The sequence below is a fragment of the Crocodylus siamensis genome, chromosome 1 (genome assembly GCF_052110815.1).
Source record: "Crocodylus siamensis isolate JL-2025a chromosome 1, ASM5211081v1, whole genome shotgun sequence".
NCBI lineage: Eukaryota > Metazoa > Chordata > Crocodylia > Crocodylidae > Crocodylus > Crocodylus siamensis.
The window spans coordinates 73,298,241-73,317,552 of NC_143395.1; the positions used below are offsets into that span (position 1 = coordinate 73,298,241).

The window sequence follows — 19,312 nt, forward strand, 5'->3', positions numbered from 1 at the left end:
TACTGAAGGAATTGGCCAGCGTCATAGCAGAACCACTGGCATGGCTGTTTGAGTGCTCGTGGTGCTCGGGTCAGTCTCCAGAGGACTGGAAAAGGGCCAGTATGGTCTCTATTTGCAAGAAGGGGAGGAAGGAGGATCTGAGTAATTATAGGCCAGTCAGTCTCACCTCCATCCTTGGAAAGGTCTTCGAAAAGTTTATGAAAGATCATATTTGTGGGAGTCCAGTGGGAAAAACAATGCAGCAGGCAAACCACCATGGATTCATAGCAGGTAGATCATGCCTGACCAATCTGGTTTCATTTTATGACAGGGTCACAAAATATGTAGACACAGGAGTAGAGGTAGATGTTATTTTCTTGGAATTTAGCAAAGCCTTTGACACAGTATCTCATCCTGTTCTCATAAATAAATTAAGAGGCTGTGACAGATGTTTACACAATCTGGTGGGTGGCAAATTGGCTTAACAGTTGCACCTAGAGAGTGGTTGTAGACAGGTTGGTATTGACCTGGATGCATGTGGGTAGTGGGACCCTGCAGGGTTCGGTCCTTGAACCTGTACTCTTCAATATCTTCATCAGTGACTTGGATGTGGGTGTGAAGTGTACTCTGTCCAAGTTTGTGAATGATACTAAATTGTGGGGTGAAGTGCACATTCTGGAGGGCAGGAAATGATTGCAGGCAGACCTGGACAGGTTAGAAAAGTGGGCAGTACACAACACGATGCAGTACAACAAGAAAAAGTGCAGAGTGCTGCACCTAGGGTGCAAAAATATCCAGCATACCTACTGGCTGGGAAGTGACCCTTTCAGCCACACAGAAGTGTAAAGGGATCTTGGAGTCATAGTGGACTCCAAGATGAACTCCAGGTCATCTGTGTGATGAAATCATCAGCAAAGCTAACCGCACTTTATCATGCATCAGCAGATGGATGACAAATAGAACCAAGGAGGTGATACTTTCCCTCTATGAGGCATTGGATAGCTGGATTTCGTACTTGTACGCCTCTCATTAGTGCTCAGTTATGCCTTTTTCTGTTTAAAATGTAATTCACTGCTGTTAAACTGGACTTGGATGAACCAACATTTATTTAATTATCCTTTTTGCTAGGAACTGACCTCTTCAAAACATGCCAGATGGCATACATCTTCTATTTGTCTGAAAGAGGAGGTTTAGTATCTATATAATCTTCAGCAACGGGATTTGGTGTAGAATTCTTAACAATTCATCCAGTTCCAACTGTATTAATGACTTCTATGACAAACATAATTTGGCATGGCCCACTAAGTGCATGGCCCAAGAGCAGACCATCCTTTAACACCAGAGTCAACTAGCCAGCTGAAGGTAACAACTTTCAGTTACTACCAACTTATATTGGGCTTGAACTGGCAGGCTATAGCAAAAAGTTTTATAATGTGGAGTAATGATTTTCATAGCCTGGTTTGTAGACCAAAAGTGATCTTTGAAGTTTTTCTGGGTGGGAAATAACCCAGGTGGGAAAGTGTAGTTTGTGCATAGAAAGAGGTTTAAAAAAAAACAAAAAACCAAAAAGTAGAAGAGATTTCTATCTACTGATCTAGAAGTAGATTCCTGAGCTTTGCCACTGTGAGATATACAATATGGGGCTAGATACATCTGTGGTCTGAACCTGTGTGGTACTTATTTTCTTGTTACTTATCTTCACCAGCCCTCCCTACCATGAACTGGAAGGCATTGATTATAGTCACTACTTACCTCAGAGAGCTCAGGGCAATAATCTAGAAAACTTTTATGTGCAATACAGAAAATTACAATCTTTTTTCAAGTGCATGTTGCCATTGCTGAAGTTTTTACAAATTGTAGTTTGTTCAGCTCAAATTATTTCAATCAATGAAACATTTGTCTTACGCACTGTCAGACTTAAAATATAATTGCAGTCCATGCTGCATTTCTAGTGCAGTCTGCATGTCTATAAACTCAAACCATTCCAATATTATCTATTAACAATTTCACAAATATTCATCATAGTGTTCTGTTCTGTTGAGGGTCCCAGAGGACTTCTAGACATCTTATGTTCAATGCGCATGCTCAGACAACTCACTAATACTGAAGTTTATTGACATTTTCCTTTGCTCTTATAAAGCAGTGCTCTGTAACATTTACTTTGTCAATTACATTCATCTTGGCATTCATAGTGAATTCTATCACTGTGCGACTTTAATTGTATTTCGCTAAATTAAAGAGGCATTATAAAGTTGTTACCCTTTGATTTTGTAGCTTTAATTTCATTTTTCTTTAATCTTTGGAGCACACTAGATTATCAATTAGCATAATAAAACAGTCAGTGTAGAATTTAGTATGTATACTGGATATTCTATAAAGCCATTTTGTAATAGCTGTATGCCGACAGCATCCATGGCAAGCACTAAAATGCCTATAGTTCTATGGCTACATGATTGCCATATCCCTTTATGTGACTTTGACTGTACAGTGAACTACTTTATAAAAATAGCAACAACAGCAACAACATAGCAGATAAACAAGCACTTTTGAGTTATTTTTATGCACACTACATGCATGAAGTCAGTGAACTTTTAAGAGATTTTGCAGGTACAAGCTTAATATAAATCATTTTCTTTCATGTATGGCCATGACAATCAGAAAATCATGGAAGAATAGAAAATTGAGGTTGGAAGTGACCTCAGAAGGTCATCTAGTCTAACCTCCCACTCAAGCAGGACCATCTGCAACTAGATCATCCCAGCTAAGGCATTGCCCAGCCAAGTCTTAAAACCTCCAAGGATGGAGATTCCACAACCTCTCTGGTTAACCTGTTCCAGTGCTTTACCACCCTGTCAAGTTACCTAATATCTAACCTAAACTTCCCTTGCTGCAACTTGAAACCATTGCTCCTTCTTCTGTTGTCTGCCACCAGTAAGAACAGTCTAGCTCCATCCTTTTTTAAATCACCCTTCAGGTAGTTCAAGGCTTCTATTAAATCCCCTCTCAGTTTCTCTTCTCTAGACCAAATAATCCCAGTTCCCTCAGCTTCTCCTCATATGTGCCTCAGACCCCTAACCATTTTCATTGCCCCCGCTAGACTTTCTCCAACTTGTTCACATCCTTTCTGTAATGGGAGGCCCAAAACTGGACACTGTACTCCAGATGTGGCCTCACTGGTGCTGAATAGAGGGAGATAATCACTTCCCTTGCCTGCTGGCAACACTCCTACCAATGCAGCCCAGTATGCCATTAGTCTTCTTGGTAACAAGGGCATGCTATTGGTTCATATTTAACTTATTGTCCACTCTGACCACCAGGTCCTTTTCTGAAGGGTTGTTGACTAGCTAGTCAGTCCCCAGCCTGTAGTGGTGCATGAAATTTTTCTGTCCTTTGGGCAGGACTTTGCTCTTGTTCTTATTGAACCTTGTGAAATTTCTTTTGATCCAACCCTCAATTTTTTCTAGGTGTCTCGGAATCCTAACTCTACCTTCTAGCGTATCCACTACTCCCCCCAGCTTGGTGTCATCTGCAAACTTACTGAGGGTGCACTTAATGCCATCATCCAAGTTATTGGTGAAGATATCACCAATGGGGGGGCAGGGACTGGGAACCCCCACACCTGTCCTGCAGGCACCCGCCTTAGGGCCCTGGAGGCACAGGTGAGGGAGCTCCAGGAGGCAGTTGGCAGGCTGAGGGGTATCAGGGAGGCAGAGGAAGAAATTGACAGATATTTTCTTTCCCTGCAGAGTTGTATACCTAAGGAAAATGCATCTCAAGAAGTGCCCTCCGCTGCTAAGTGGCAGACAGTCACCTCCAGAACCTGGGCTGCTCATAACACAGCAGTACCAGTTCCTTCAGTCCAGCTGGAGAACAGGTACAAGGCCCTGGCAACCCTGGAGAAGGAAGGAGAGAAGAAAACTGGGGAGGAGGCAACTCCATGCTCTACAAGTCCCATGCAGGCCGAAGGAGACAAGCAGGAGAAAGTGTCACGTGATCGTCATAGGCGACTCCATCCTGAGACGTACGGAGGGCTCCATCTGTCACCAGAACCCCTCGGCACGCGAGGTCTACTGCCTACCTGGAATGAAGATTCAGGACATAAAAGGGATGCTCCAAGCGTGATCCAGCCCACCGATTACTACTCTATGGTCCTAGTCCATGTGGGTACTAATGATGCGGCCAGGAGAAGCCCTGATCGCCTGATGGAAGACTACCATGCTCTGGGGTGCATGCTAAAGGCGCACAGGTCATTTTCTCTTCTATCCTACCAGTGAGTGGACGTGGAAGACAGCATGAAACGTGCATCGCGGAGACCAGCTGGTGGCTTCAGGAATGGTGTCTCAAGGCCGGCGTTGGCTTCCTCAACCATGACCGGCACATCATGACGAGAGACATGGCTGGATGGGATGAGCTCTACCTTTCCTCTAAAAGTAAGCATGTGTTTTCTTCTAGGTTGGTGGACCTCCTCCGGCAGGCTTTAAACTAGGCTCGTCGGGGGAAGGGGAAGAGGAGGGTGGAGGAATCATCGGACTGCCAGACAAAGCAACACTCACAAGTACAGCCCAGCCTAGACCAACGAGCGAAACATATACACAGGGGCCAGGGCAATGCTGTGATTAGGGAGCCAGTGCACACATCCACAGGAGGCTTCAAATGCCTCTACACAAATGCTCATAGTATGGGAAACAAGCAGGAGCAGCTCACCAAAAGCATCCGGGAATGTCTCCTAGCTAAAAGAGAGGTGTACACCCAATAGAAGGGAGGGGACATCACCAGGGATGACTATACTGCAGTTGCTAGGCGATGTAGGGGGGCAGTCAGGAAGGCCAAGCCAGAGATGGAACTGGGACTAGCTTCCCGGGTTAAGGACAATAAGAAGTCCTTCTTTAAATACATAGGGGGTAAAAAGAAGGTTCCGGGTAATGTGGGGCCCTTGCAGGACACGTTAGGAAATTTGGTCATCACACCAGACGGCAAAGCCAACATGTTTAATGATTTCTTTCCCTCATCTTCCTAAGCCACACCCCCGCTGGGCTCCCCTCATGCCTCAGGGGAGGCACATGTAGGCCAAGGGCTAGTGAGGAACTAGTTAGGGAGCTTCTGGAGGGACTGGATGTATTCAAGTCAGCCGGTCCAGATGATCTCCACCCTAGAGTACTAAAGGAATTGGCTGAGGTCATTGCAGGACCCCTGGCACACCTTTATGAGCACTCGTGGTGCTCTGGTGTGGTGCCAGAGGACTGGAAGAGGGCCAATGTGGTTCCCATCTTCAACAAGGGGAGGAGGGAGGACCTAGGAAACTATAGGCCAGTTAGTCTTACCTCGATCCTAGGCAAGCTCTTCAAGAAATTAGTCTGGCACACATCCACAAGGGGCAAGCAGGGGATTTCATGCTTAGGGGCAACCAACACGGGTTCATCAGTGGCAGGTCCTGTCAGACCAACCTGGTGGCCTTCTATAATCAGATCATCAAATCATTAGATGCAGGGGTAGCAGTGGACATAGTCTTCCTGGACTTTCGGAAGGCCTTTGACACTGTCTTTCACCCTGTTCTCATTAAGAGACTGGGGGACTGTGGTGTCAACACCCACACAGTCAATTGGGTCACCAACTGGCTGGAGGGCCACACCCAGAGAGTGGTGGTGGATAGGTCATTTTCAGCCTGGAGGGACGTGGGCAGTGGGGTTCTGCAGGGCTCGGTCCTTGGGCCCACACTGTTCAACATCTGCATCAGTGACTTCGATGAGGGTGTAAAAAGCACCCTGTTCAAATTTGCTGATGACACTAAGATGTTGGGGGATATGGGCATGCTAGAAGGGAGGAATAGGCTCCAATCAGACCTAGACAGGTTACAAGGATGGGCGGATGAGAATAGGATGGGTTTCAACACCGACAAGTGCAAAGTGATGCACCTGGGGAGGAACAACCGGCACCATACCTTCAGGTTAGGGAATTCCCTTCTTGTCAGTACAGAGGCAGAAAAGGATCTTGGAGTCATCATTGACTCCAAGATGAACATGGGCCGGCAGTGTGGGGAAATTCTTCTTCTTGGAACATCATCCCATGATCAAGACGCCAAAGATCTGCTGGCAACACCACCTGAATGGCCATACAATGATTTGCAGGATGCACCTGCTCCTGTCTGGGACCTTCCCCATGACTGAAAGGAATGAATATCACCTGAAATCCTGTTCCCTTCACCCTTCACCCTTTAACCCTTGTTCACTTTTTATCTACTCAGGGTCTCACCTGGTAGTATCACTGATGCTCATGTGGATGAGCAGTATGGGGTAGTAGTCAGAGGGCCAGATAAGTCTCAGAATTCCCTCCGTGACATCTTGGATCTGGGCTCTGGGCAAGCAGCAGAACTTCCAAGACCATAAGTCAGGCTAGGAGATGGATGCCTCTGTCCCCAACAGAAGCAAATCTCCAACTCTCTCCACTGTTGCTTCTTTTTGGTGGCAGTGAAGAATCAACAACTCTGGTCACCACTCCCCATATTATTCCTGCTACTTTGGTAGTCAGGGTCTCTGGGGCATGGCAACATCATGGAGGGGGGCCCAGTGAGCTTGGCTTCCCATGTTGGGTTGGAGGGAGCTCTTGCTACTTGCCTGGGGCAGAAGAGAGGCTTGCACTACCCACATGGTGACAAGGTGACAAGAGGGGCAGAGTTCATGCTCTCACACAGCAGGAGTCCCGGGGAGACCATGCAGCATCCAGTCCATGCTGTATGTAGCCTTCTACCCCAGGGTGGAATCCCGAACCCTGTGTTAGGTTCCCAGGCTCCTAAGCAGAGTTTAGGGAAGGTTCAGGCACCTTAGAATGGGATTCAAAACTGCCAGCATGATGGCGGGTGAGGAGTTACTTGGCCTAGCCAATAGGAATTAGTTAGAGCAGGGTGTGCCTGAAATCCTGCTACCCTTTGAGGTTACACACCTGTAATCTTCTTGAGGACAGGCACTTAAAGAGCTCTGCCATAAAAGGGTTCAATCAGGACATATGCAGCTGGGCATGTGATAGGCCACTAGGAGCGGCTAGGGGGTCAGCAAGACAGGAGCACAAATTACTGGAGCCTTAGGTTGGGGTTTGGGTCAGAGGGGCTCAGAATATGGAAGCCAAGTTCCTGGAGAGCTGAGAGGGAAAGTCTAAGAGATGTAGTCCCAGAAATGAGTTAAGATCAGAAACCAGAGCTCAGATAGCTGGGCTGAGTTCCAAAGGAGATCCAAGTCAAAGTCAGGAAGAGCCAAAGCTGAATCAGGAGCCAGGAGAACTAGAGAAAACAGTGAATATGAGACCTTCTGGAACAGACCGAGGTTGTGTCACGGCATGCTTGAATCCTGAGGATGCAGGTGTACTTAAAAATGATGAGTGGTGCTTTCATAAGCCAACCCAGTTGCAGAGACCTGGGCTAGTCGCATTAACCCTGGATCGGGACCACATGTGATCATTCAAGAGTTCAGCCCTGATTGATCAGAACCCCTGACAACTGCTCACTCTTTTCAAAGTTACTTCACCCTCAGTTGTGGAACTTCAGTATGCCAATGATTGTGCTGTCATTGCACATACTGAGGAGGGCCTACAATTGGCCCTTTACTGCTTCTCTCAAGCATACCAGCGCCTGGGACTAAACCTTAACAATGGAAGAACAAAGGTGCTTCACCAGCCTGCTCTTGGCCAATCAGCCCCCATGGCAAAGATCCTCATTGATGGACAGGAGATGCAGGCTGTTGAACAAGTTGCATACCTTGGCAGCAATTTCTCAAAGAAAGCCAACATTGATGAGAAGATCCATTATAGGTTCTGTTGTACCAGCTCTGCCTTTGGAAGACTGAATCATCATGTGTTCAACAATCACAACATCAGTACTCGAACAAAGCTTCTACTATATTAATCTGTGGTAATCCCAACTCTTCTCTATGGCTGTGAAGATTGGATGACCTATGGGGATAACCTGAAAAGCCTGGAACACTACCAGCAGCACTACGTCCAGAAGATACTTGGCCTAAAGTGGGAGGATCATCCCACAAATGCCAGTGTCCTCACTGACACTAATACCACCAGTATAGAAGTGTTGATTATGCAACATCAATTGTGGTGGACAGGGCATTGTGTGCACATGCCTGATGTATGTTTACCAAAACAAACTGCTGAACTCCCAACTCAGCCAAGGACAAAGGATATGCAGGAGCTGGAGTAAATGCTTCAAGGATACCCACAGGTTGAACATTAAGAAGTGTGGCATTGACACCAGAAATTAGGAAAAAAACTGGACTGGGATAGGGCTACATAGCAATGTCTTGTGAGATAAGGTACATCTTTGAGGAAAACCATGTCACTCTGGAGACAGAAAAATGACAGAAACAGAAAGAAAGGAAACAAGACTGCTTTAACCACTGCCTGTTGTGTTTGCAAGAGAGTCAGCCGCTCTAGGATCAGCCTTCTTAGCCATCAATGGGTTCATCTACAACCCTTTACTGGACCTGTGGGAGTAACCATCCTTGACTGTAAGGGATCAATGATGACAATAGTTGTAAGCTTGAAACCCTTAAGAATGAGGGGGGAATTGAGCTAGGTGTTCTGCTTCCTGGGTGAATATGCTTACTTCTCTTCTATCTGTTGTTAAAAAGAAAGTAACGGCCACAATTACATTTTGTAGGGACACAAATTGTCTGGTGTCTGCCAAATGTATTCCTAGCATGCCCACCATATTTGGGCTCATCAGAATACTTTGGTGAATGAACCCCTAGTTTCTGAATCCCTGTTTAGAAATAAATAATAAACTATTCGGACTATTATAGGTCTGAATGTTTTCACACATAGAACTCTACATGCCTACAAACCTTGGAAGTTATACAAGGATGTGCCTAGTGAATTGATGGGGCAGTAGTTGATAGGGGTTTTATTGGAATGAATTATTTTACTTATGTGATTCTGTGTAGATCCTGTTTAGTTATGAGAGTTCTTTATTAGATCTGTTTTTTATTATTTAAAATGCCAATGTGCCTCAGTCCATGTAAAATATATATTCCAAAATACCTTTCAGTAACAAAGTATAAATGAACTAGGTTCCCTCAGTTACTCTAGTAAATAATAAGTCACTTTTTTCTCATACATGGTTTAAGTCAGGTATTAAAGAAAAGGTAGCATAAAGACTACGTGGATATTTTTGCCATGGGATAAAGAGACGGGTAGGTAAGTTGATGAAAAGAACTAAAAGGGGGGGCCAGGGAGAAAGAGTGATCTGTCCAAGGACTGGAAGTTGGATTGTTTTCCATAGCAATAATGTTAACTTATTGTTAAAATGTGAAAGTATTTTTGAGACAATATAAATGTTTCCAGCTGAACTGCACCAAAAGGCAACCCAAAAATGGTCAAGGAACACACAACAAACAATAATCTCTTCTCTTTTGATCACTGTTAAGAACATGGATGAATTAAAGATCCCAGAGCTCCCCAATTTTCAATCTCTCTCTTTTTCTCCCCTTTTTCTCTGTCTTCTTCTATCTACTAATTAATTGTCTTGGTAAAAGAAAGCCATGCTGAGATGAACTCCCATTGTGTAAACTCTGCATTTGATGCTGTTGGTCAATTTCAACATTCATTCTGTGTGAATCATTGAGAACGATTTGTGAAATTGACTGGTGACACTGAATAGAGAACTGGCAGAGCTGTTCTTCAGCCTATCTGGATTTTACCTTAGAAACTGCAGAGTTGTCAAACAAAGAAGAGTGTATTTCATTTGAGCTGAAGGTGGGGAGCAGGAAGATATACCTAAGAGCTCCTCTCCTGAAGTATTTGGGTTGAAACTTGTCAGTTATTTTCTTTCTTTTGTTGACACCAAAGCTGATCTTAAACATGTTGCATTCCAGACATTATGTGCTTTCTATCTGTATTCATTGCAGATGTTCACTAGAACTACTGCAAATAATTTAGGTAATTGGGAAACCACAGGGGCACTTACCCTGTTCACTGGCCTATTTTAGGCTGGCTCATCATCACCATTCTAATTGATGACAGGTCTCTAGTTTTCCAGTTGCCAGACAGTAAGACAAGGAATACTAATAATGTATCCTGGCAGTGGGAATGTTATAACTGTTTCCAGCTTCTTGCAGATAACTGGCACCCCCCGCCCTCCACGGCTAATGCAGAAGTGATGTGGTGGGAAACTAGTTTTATAAAAGTACCTTTTCTTTTCCTCCTCAGTCCAACCCCTGCAATTACTTAATCCTAACACAATCATAGCCTTAACAAGGAACACTATATTGTGGTGTTACTGAAAAGAAACGGTGTCAAGGTAGTTGTCACCTTTATTGAAATACATCTCTTTTCTCTTAAAAAAGAAAACAATGTAAAACCTTGAAATGGAAACCTATTTCCTTACTTTTAAAAAAATCTTTTCTACACACTTTTTATTTATTGATTGGAGAACAGTTGTATCTACTTGCCCTACACAAACTCATAATTAGAATACATTCTTGACCCAGAATTTTTAGTTAGAAAGTAAACAAGAAAGAAAATAAATGGAAAAAATATTATTCTGATTTTACACATCTGGAATTGAGGCACAGAATAATTGAATTATTTGCTCAAGGTCACAAAGGAAATGAGTGGTAGATCTGCGAATTAAACCTAGATTTCCTTAGTTTGGCTCAGTGCTTTTGTCTACTCAGTGACATTGCCCTTCCCAAGATAGGGTAAACATCCACCTTTATAGATATGCACCTTGTCTTTCTTGTCAAGGTATGTTGTGCCTTATTCTGCTACAACTTCTTATGGTTCTATTGCTTCCTACACTAAGGTCTCTTTTGTCCATAGGGAGAAGGACATTTTTGACCACCCTGTGCCATTAATTATAAATTATTAGGACTTTTCATGCCAGGTCATAAGTGGCTAGGTCTGAGGCAACTCAGGGAATTGAGGTGACAACCAGGGTCAGGAGGAGTGAGCAGAATCCAGTGACAAGCCAGGAGATCAATCTGAGAGTGGGGACCAGGAACAAGGCGAGTCAGGAAGCTAGGGAATCAGGCAGAGGGCAGAGCCAGAGAGCAAGCCAGGTTGAGAAGCCAGAAAATTAAACAGAGGGTAGAGTCAGGGCACAAGCCAGGGGGAACAGCAACAAAGCCTGGAACCAAGTTGACCCCTGCTGCCAGACATTTCCTATTCTGGGTCAGGGTTCATATGGGGGAATTGGAGGGTCAGCTGATCCTATCTGGTCACTCTGGTGACAGGGGGTGGGAGGAGGTTTAAGGACCTAGTGGAGGCTTCAGACTGGTCCTGACCAGTCTGGTTGACTGTTGTGGGGTTAGCAGCCTTGCCTGAAAGGCAAAGGCCCTGGACTCAAGTCTGTGACCTGATGGTGATGTGTTGTAGTATCATAGCAATCTTGGGAACATGTAGTTATTACCCATCTAAGAGTCATGGTAGTTATACCAACAATTCTTCAGATCCTCAGAGCACAGTTATGGATACACCCTCCAAGCATGGATATTATCTGCTTTTCCCACCTTGACTGGGCCATTGCTGGTAATGTACATATCAGAAGGGCCATAGCCAGTACCTGAGTCCTGATGAGTCCTTGCACATGGACTTTACATTTGTGCCCAGACCTTGACTGCTAGTAGGAAAGAGAAAAGATACAGGGGATGACCATACTTTGGCCCCAAATATCTATTCTATACATAACCTCTCAGCCTGAATGTTTTAATATGGGTTCACAGTATCTTCACTTAGGGACAGGAACCAATTTAGGAAAAATATACGTGTGTGCAACTTATTGCCCATTTCAAGAACCTAAAACCATCTAACCCTTCCTTGTCCTTTTATTCCTTCTCTTACAGTTTTGTCAGATCACTGACCTCTAAAGCACAAGATGTCCTTTTTTTCTTCTGAATCCTGTGTGCTTTACTGGTTCAGTTAATCCTATTGACTATAGGTTGACCATCACAGAGGACAGTCCAGTTGTCCTCTGTTCTCTGTTGATATGAAACCCGATGCCTTTATGTCCTCTATTTTTCTTTTGAAGAGAAAAATAGAGGGCATAAAGGTGTTGGGTTTCATATCAACAGAGGACAGAGTAGCAGAAAACCAGGATGTCCTCTATGATGGCCAACCTAACTATAACTAGGGGTCTACCCAAATCAAGAAGGCAGATGGCTGATATTGTGGGCAGATCATGGGGCTGGCCTCAATTTTTGTGGGCTTATCATGGCAGGACCCCTGAATGCTGCTGATTAGTTAAGAGGGCTGTTCATCATACACCCCCCCCGCCACACACAGTGATTGGCTGAGAGGGCTGACCATCATATGGCCCGCCCCTTGCTGCTGATTGATAGAGAGGGGTGGAGCCACATGACAGACAGCCCTCTCAGTCAATCAGTGATGAGTAGCAGGGTTGGCAGTCATCTTGTGTGCCCCGGTCATGCTGGCAGCTCCCACATCACTTCCCCCCCTGACAGACTGTGCAGCCAGGTCATTCAGATTGCTGGGTCCCACTGGGCAGCCAGAATATTTTTAGTAAGTTTTTCTTCCCCCACACATTTCATGGCGATCACCCGATTTTGCGATTTCCTTGAAGTCCACGAAATTGTGATTTGAGTGGGTCCCGAACTTCTGCATTATTTGGTTTATTTACTTTTGTCTTGTTTTATAACTCTGGCAGGAGAGCTAATATGGAAGTTCACGAAGGCTGTTCCTGTCATTATTATGAACAACTAGAATCAGCCTATACGTTACAGGACATACCACTTTTGTGATATTTCAGCCTAATTTTGGAGAGTTAAGCTGCTCAGATGAGCTTTGCATAAACATCCAAACCTTTTGGTGATTATCCACATTGAAGCCAGCCTCTGATCTTTTTATGGTTCACTCATTATCACTAATCTTTTGTCATTCATGCAGATCTCACTCTTCTATTGAATAAAAATCCCCTGCAATATATAATCAATGATCCATAACTGACCACTGTGATAAAGGTAGCATTCTGAATTGTGTTGTATTCCTTTTATCACACTATGCTTGGTTAGGCTACGATTAAACTACTAGTATAAGTTAAGTGCACTCCATGACTTGAGGGATAATGAGACAGATGTTGCATTTTATAAGGCAATAATTTGGTTTCTAGGCAGAAACCTATTTCTAGGCCTGATTTAGAAAAATGTGGGGAAAAAATAAGTCAGCCCTCCTCCTGCTGTGCCTGCTGTTCCCTAGTGCTGATTTCAGTTATAAGCTCTAGGACAGCAGCCCAGAGACCACCCGTGTGATTAAGAAATCCTCTGAACCACTCAGGCCTGAACCTGTCAGCTATAATTGGTACAGGAAGAGGAAAGGAGTAAGCAGTGGTTTGTATTTAACACTTTTCTAAATCAGGCCTGAAAAGGTGGGGGGAAAGGAATGGTGAGATGGGAGAGGACAGGAAGCAATGTTGTCTTATTCATTTAAATAAATGGATGCAGTTTAACAATGTTCATGGGTTACTGCTGGTATAAAGGCCCATCTGGTGTGGTATTGAGTGCCCTAATTTCCTTTGAATTCAGTGGGTGGTGAGATAAATCAGCTCTATGCAGAATTACAATTTGAAATGCAGGGAATTCCTTATGAAATGGGTACTGCAGGAATAATAGGACCATCAAGGTCTTTCAGAATCATGCTAATTTCATCCCTATATTTGTTGTCTCAGAAGCATGTGTTTATCCAGATAGAAGACTGATCCATCCTGATACAGTAGAATACATATTAGAAGATATCCCATGCTGTTCAACATTAGTTTCTACATAAACAGATGGAAGGACTGAATTCTGTTGGGCCTATGGACCAAATTTTGTGGAAAGATTTGCTCTTCTGAAACTTTGAAGTCAATGGAGGCAAAGCTTAGGAATCAGAGTACAGAATTTCACTATAATGTTGTCCCCCACTCCTAGCCCTTAATCCCACATTCCTCACTTACCCCATATGCCAACTGTGAAAAAAGTGTTTGGGATGGGTGAGCATTTGGAGCATTTGAGAAATTCATGCATGGGACTAAAAAGGGTTAAATGAACTAGGTACCAAAAAGTCTGAGCTAGGTTAAATGATTGCTGCCTACATTAACAAAATAAAATGAAATGATTCACTGAGTAAAAAAGAAAGTTATGAAATATTGACCAAGATTTGAGCAATGAATACCTATATAAATGGAAAAAGGAATGCACTGCATTACTAGACAAGCAAAAGCAACATTCAGATTACCTGTTAAATTTACATGAAATGCATAGCAGAATCTACCACAGTCAGCTCACATCACCTGCTTAATAAATACTTCCCTTTCCTTTGGTGTTGAAGAATGTCAATGGAAAGAGTAGTGACTGAATGTATTTGATTTTTCTCTAGTACTGGAGAATCTGATGGGTAACAAATTGCTTCTATTGTTCAAACTCATCAATACAAGCACAGAGAAGGCTGGATAAGAGTACTTGAAGGATTCCCATACAGTAAAAACTGCAGCGGAAAAAAATGTTGCCCATGAAAATGAAGATGAAGACTGCATATTTTTTTTAACTCTGACGCTCCCTACTGTGGAACCATGTTTTCTTGAATAAAACTGAATACTGTAAAATAATAAGACCATTTTGTAAGGGTGTCCATAATTACTATGAAAGTCAATGAGGAGGTAACAGCTTGTAGGACTGCATTCACTGGTAAATATATTGAGGAGGGAAGATTAGTGTTTTTCATATATGGAGATGAGGCCTTTATAATGTGGGAAATTTTGCATTTCCAAATTATAATACTGTATATTCTATAAATGCTACTGTTTTTTGCTAGTGTGATTTTCATGTGGCTGTTGCAAAATACATTCTTAGGGAAAAACCCTCAGTAAAAGTGCTCAATCTAATACCTACTGAAGTCAATAGCAAATCTCCTGTTGACTTAAAAATCTCCTATTGACTTAAATGGAAACAGGATCAAGCTCTATGCAATCAAAATTCCCTGCTGTAAAACACTTTCTCTGTCTTTCAATCAGCTGTGTGATCAAGTGATGGGAGGAAGAAAAAGTTGACCCTGATGCTAATTGAAGAAGACTTGGCTGGAGCCAGCTGGTTTGCAGCATTTGAGGAAAGCACTTCAAAACTGGAATAACATCTGCAGCGCTGCATTTTAAGTAAGTCATCAAGATTGCAGACTCTGAACAAACCCAGTTGATCATGCAAATTGAGTTCAGAGGGAGAAAAAATGCTTCTAGTAAAGTTGTCAAAAAAACTTAGGTCTGAAGCTTTATGAAAAAGTGTGTTCTCATTTGAAATCATTTGTAAACCAAAGACAGTTTTATAGGAGCAATTTTGTCATTTGAGTTTGAAAAGGTTCAACTTCTCAGCAGAGCACATCCCAAAAATGTTAAGGGATAATGACAGATTATTTTTCCTTCACTTACGTGGTTTTGAGAAGAGTCAACCTACTCTTCCTCTCTGCCTCCAAATCCCAAGATTAAATCAATGCTTACTTAACCTGCATTGCATAATCCACCCTTTGTCTGCTCATTTAGCAAACATGAAAGAAGGAAAAAGCAGGAAGAACTCTCTGGAATGGAAAGTGAGGATAGGTGGTACATGGTCTGAGGAAGGGGTTGGCAACCTTTTCCACTGTGGGATGTTTGCAATCCAGCCCTCACTGTGGGCTGCATCCCTACATCTCTCCAGCAATCAACTGATGTTGCAAAATGAATAGAAAGAAAAACTCAGGTGCTAGGACCCGGGGATGCTTCCTCTGTTGAAGCAGGAAGAATAAACTGAATAAGCAGAATAAGCTGGGAGGCAATAGGGCCCTGGGGATATCCTTTTTGTTGCTGTGACTGGAGCCTGCTTCCAATTCCCTAAGCTGCTGTGGGCTTGTTCCAATCTTTTCACAGGCAGGAACCAGCCTTGAGGCTGTAGGAGGCTGACCCCTGGTTTGAGGGTTTTAAGGAAATAAGAAAACAATAGCTGCTTCCAGATCAGGGTAATATGTTTCTGCTGATAATAGAGAAGGAAGGCACTGCAAATGTGTGCCCGAGTAAGTCTATCTCAGTATCTTGCTTTCTGTTGATTTATCTAGAACATTGTGTAGTTCAACCTTTTGGATGACGAGTGATGCAAAGTGCTTAACCTTTTGGATGAGGAGTGGAAGATGGTATGCATGACTGACTTGGCCAGGCCCCAGTCTGGAGCATGGGGCTGGCCCAGTGCATGGTACAAGCCCCATATATTGGATTAGGCCTTTGCTTTGGCCAAACGTGCCAGATCAGGCTCCACACCAGATTGTGCCCACGGCCCGCTCAGCCATGTCATTTGGCCCACATGGCTTGGAAATTTGGTGGTGGTGGAGTAGTAGATATGTTAATTGCCACACTTGCCCCACTGCCAAGTCTCTGAACTCCTGAGAACCCCATAGTCTGGATGACATGGATCTGTAGAGCCAGATGACATGGCTGTGTGACCCAGAAATTGAGCACCACTGATCTAGAAACACTTCTAAAGAAACTTTTACCCCCCAAAATGGAACTGCTTATTATTGGCAGTTAAGATTTCTTTCCTACGCTCCACATTGTAACAGTGAGCTGTAAATTTCAAGGGTAATGTTAGTCCTTGGCTTAGTCATAGATTGCTATTTTTGTTCATGACATTGAATTTTCTAAGAATCCTTAGTGCTTTTACAAAAGGTCCTAATTTTCAGAGGTAATGACCACCTGCAGTTCCTATTGACTTCAGCTGTTGCTGTAAATGCTGAAAACATATGGAAGTCAGGCCGAAAGGGAAAAATTCTTTCATTGCTAAGAAGTATAGGTTTTACTTATTTGGTTTTAAGATGCCTTAATTTACTGATTTTAGGCATTCTGGTTCACTTTGTATAATGGCCTGAAGGTCCTTATATGCCTATAGGCCTTACATGGCTGCTACATCTTCACCCTGAAAAATTATGCTTGTTCCTACTGAGTTTGCTCAGAAGTGATTCAGTGCTTTCAGGGAAATGCCACATTATTTTTGCGTTCTGCTGTTGTTCAGCTTTGTTATGGACATGCAGAAGTGCTGTGTAAAACCATAGAATTGTAGGTTACTAAAACCTAGAGCAATTGACTCTTTGACAATGAATTGAAATAGACAGGTAATGGTACCTTCTTTTTGCTCACTAACCTAATGGTCAGCACACCCTCCCAGGATACGAAAGATCTGGGAGACCTACGCTTTAGCTGTACCTCTCCCTAAAGTGATTTGCATCTTGACTTCCTACATGACAAAATATTAAAAAACCAGGCCACAGACCAGACAGAACTACAGTCACCTTCCTGGTGAAGCTAGGCTAGTGTGCATCCAAGAGTGAAAGTGTCATTAGGACAAAAAACAAAACAAGCAAAAGGAACATTGACCTGTGACTCAGGGAAGTGGATGCTGTCTTATTAGCAGAGAAAAGAATGAACCCTTGCCTCCAGTGTTGCTTGTAGATTTTGCATTGCGAAGTCAGTGGGAAAATTGCATAAATGGCAATGGAGGCAGAAAGCAGGCATGGTGTCCCACATGGTGCTCCATTTGTTTGAATTCCTTTCTTGTGGGGATGGAATAGAAGCCTAGATTGCAGTACTTGAAAAGCAGCAAAAGACTCCATAAGGTCCTTCTTTAGCCAGGAGAGTCCTCTTGGAAGCTGTGATTCAAAATCCCTAAAAAACAAGGGGACTCATTAATTTTCTTTCCAGAAATAAGTAATATTGTACATTTATTCAGCCATCTCCATCCCTTTATAATTATTCTGTCCTACTTTATGGGGAACTGACTGACTTCCTTCCCTGACAAAACTTTCCTGGAATCACACTTTTCTTATGGTACTTTTCACCACACACCTCACTTTCACAGAAGGATGGAGTGGGCATACTAGGGTTTAATGATCCATTTATTTGGAGATCAGCCTGGCAAGCTAGAGTAGCCTGCCACTTGCATTGACACAACTCCACTGATTCAGACCCTGACCACTTCTACTAAGATTAAATCCAGTAAAGTTCTAGGATTTCAGATACACATCTGTGTATAAAATCTTTGAAAAAAATGCAGAAACAGATTTAGCACTAAAGATTCCTCCTTGCCATGATACAGCCATCATCCCTAGCTCTGCCTTGCTTGCTGTCCTTCAGCTCTGTGATTTTTTTCTTTCTTGATTGCTCAGTGGACCAACTTTAAGAGTAGTTGGGTAGAAGGTGGTCACCACCAAGTCTATCCTGTAGCTTTTGGCATTAAGGCATAGCAATTAAGGGCTGAAACCCGCTTAGGTTGAGGGAGGCCTAAACCTCGGGCCCTCCATGCCTTGGGCATGTGTTATAACCAGTAAGACATTTTAAATGGAGGACAAGTGAGAGCCACCATCTCATGCTGCAGTTTATTATATGACCGGCTGAGGTCAAAAGTCCTGCTAAACTGCATGAGAATATAGTGTCATAATTGGTCAAATCAATGGTCCATCTAGCTGAATACTGTTTCTGATGCTTGCAGTAGTAGATGTTTTAGAGGGACAATATACAAACAAGGCATGCCTAGAATAATCCATCTCTTGTCATGTCCCTGGCATCATTGGTTGAGAGATATGCCATGGAATATGCCTGATATGTGACCAAGGGATATGTCTGATATTTGATCAAGAGAAAGCAGAATTCCAAGCAGATAGAGATATCTTAAAATAATATAAAAATCCCTATTGTGGTGAATGGAAAGCCATGTACCTCCTGCCTAATAGATGATATGCCTCTAGAAGTGTTTCAGTGTTGCCCATTGAAGTGAATGGGAGAGCTGTGTGGTTCTTTGGGATAGAGGAAAATTCACCTCTAGGGGCACAAAAGTTGCATACTAGCTTCCCATGGAAGGTACAGAGGAACCTAGGTTAAATTTCATTCTAGCCAGTAGGCACGTAAGTGGAGTTAGGTGCCTAAGTGTGATCTTATTCCATCCTGCTTGAGTCCCTGAAAATGTAATACAAAAAGTAGCAAATCATCCTCCTCACTGTCTTTTTGTGACTCAGTCTTAAAGGTGAGATAGAGATTGTTACAATAACTTCATTAATGAATATTCAGAACTCAAGCAAGGTGGAATAGAATTTCCCTTAGATGCCTAATATATGGAATAGAATCTGGCACAAGTGTAGCAGAATGGTGCCCAACTCCTAGTTGTGTTAACTAGGACTTGATGTGAAGTTACATGTTAGGCAACTAGCAAGTGAAACAGAATTTACCCCAGAGGTGTATTTTCATGTGTGCTATAGTGCAGTAAAGCATCACTGTCTACATGCGCACAGGTATTAGGCCACAATAAATTAATTAACTCTGCCATGTGATAGTAGTTGGAAA

General features: G+C 43.1%; 2 long non-coding RNA genes across 2 annotated transcripts in view; one reads left to right on the top strand and one right to left on the bottom strand.

Annotated features, from left to right (window-relative positions):
- LOC149872931 (uncharacterized) overlaps positions 1-19,312 on the bottom strand; it is a 29,823-nt gene that overhangs the window by 4,000 nt on the left and 6,511 nt on the right. Inside the window, exon 2 of the long non-coding RNA XR_016439821.1 lies at positions 17,354-17,641. This is a non-coding gene — a long non-coding RNA (uncharacterized LOC149872931). The remainder of the gene's footprint in view (positions 1-17,353; positions 17,642-19,312) is intronic.
- On the top strand, positions 1,206-15,103 carry LOC149872932 (uncharacterized). The gene is made up of 3 exons (XR_016439820.1): positions 1,206-1,341; positions 3,726-4,409; positions 14,978-15,103. It is a non-coding gene; the product is annotated as an uncharacterized LOC149872932 (long non-coding RNA).